The 1,379-nt window shown below is 59.8% G+C and overlaps 1 long non-coding RNA gene across 1 annotated transcript; it reads left to right on the top strand.

The window, feature by feature from the left end:
- The first annotated feature begins 40 nt into the window (after window positions 1–40).
- LOC122545077 lies at window positions 41–1,262 on the top strand. The gene is made up of 2 exons (XR_006310491.1): window positions 41–606; window positions 1,221–1,262. It is a non-coding gene; the product is annotated as an uncharacterized LOC122545077 (long non-coding RNA).
- Window positions 1,263–1,379: the final 117 nt, after the last annotated feature.

Raw genomic sequence — 1,379 nt, 5'->3', positions numbered from 1 at the left:
TGCTAAATTACCCCATAGTGTTCAGGGCTGTGTGGGTTAGGGTGGATTGGCCATGCTAAATTACACCATCGTGTTCAGGGCTGTGTGGGTTAGGGTGGATTGGGGGGGCGTTGCTGAACGAGGACGTATTTGCGGAGTAAGACGCCCTCGAGGCATTCCCTTGAAATCTCCGGGGTGGGGAGAGAAGAGTTTGTCGGCGATCTTGGATGCGAGGGAAGGCAGAATTCATGGTAGTTCCCAATAGATTATCACGGAACTTTCCCCTCCCCCGCCCCCCCCCCCCCCGGCAGTGTGGAAGCAGGCCCATCGGGTGCACGCTGCGGGGAGCGTCCCACCTGGGCAAGGGGAGAGAGCGCCTCAGGTCCGTCGTAGGGCGAAGGCGTTTTGTTTTGCTTTGCTTCCTCCCGCTCTCGTAACCGCCTCTCGTGCAGATCCTGTGCCACCTCATCAACAGCCTGAACCCCCCGGAGAGGCGCCCCATCAAAAGGATCCAGGCTTCTGAGAGGGCCTTCACTCAGATGGAGCAGATCTCCCAGTTCCTCAAGGCTGCCACGGACTACGGGCTGACAGCCACTGACCTCTTCCAGACCGTGGACCTGTGGGAAGGTGAGGTCCCCTCGCCTCCACCAGGGGGCCTTCCTCGGGCAGCTGAGCCCAGCGGGGCCGGGAGGGGGGGGCAGTAGGGGTAGCTGGACACCCAGGGGCCAGAACAGCCTCCATCTTGAACGTGTGTGCCCGGTCCGAAAGGAACAGGGAAGGGCCGCACAGCCTCTTCCCGCTCCCCTGTGGGATGGGCCTGGGGAAGGGGCCGAACGGCCTCCTTCTGTTCCATGTGGGATAGGTTGTGGTGTAGGGGCTGAATGGCCACCTATTGATCACTGTCGGACAGGCTGGGGAAGGGGCTGAATGGTCCCCAGCCGTTCCCTACGGGACAGGCTGAAGAAAGGGTTGATTGGCCTCCGGCTGTTCCTGTTGACAGGACGGAGAATGGGCTGAATGGCCTCCTGCTGATCCTGAGGGACAGGCTGGAGAGGGGGCTGAATGGCCTCCTGCTATTCCTGTAGCACAGGACGGAGAGGGGGCTGAATGGCCTCCTGCTATTCCTGTAGACAGGACGGAGAGGGGGCTGAATGGCCTCCCCCGTTCCTCCTTCACATGGATCAGTAACAGTCGAAGTGATGGTAGATTGTCCTCTCGCTCTCTCTCTCTCTCTCTTTCAGCTAAGAATTTAGCAGCCGTTCAACAATCTCTGCTAGCCCTCGGAGGGAAAGCAATCTCCAAGGACGATGGTTACTTTCGGGGTGACCCGAGCTGGTTCCCACGGTGAGTCTCAGCGAAAGCAATAGGAGGAACTGATCTGGGAGGGATTGATGGGGGAC

This window comes from Chiloscyllium plagiosum, unplaced genomic scaffold (genome assembly GCF_004010195.1).
Source record: "Chiloscyllium plagiosum isolate BGI_BamShark_2017 unplaced genomic scaffold, ASM401019v2 scaf_45511, whole genome shotgun sequence".
Lineage (NCBI taxonomy): Eukaryota > Metazoa > Chordata > Chondrichthyes > Orectolobiformes > Hemiscylliidae > Chiloscyllium > Chiloscyllium plagiosum.
Note: the sequence above shows the minus strand (reverse complement) of the source record. Positions and strands in the feature narration are given on the sequence as shown.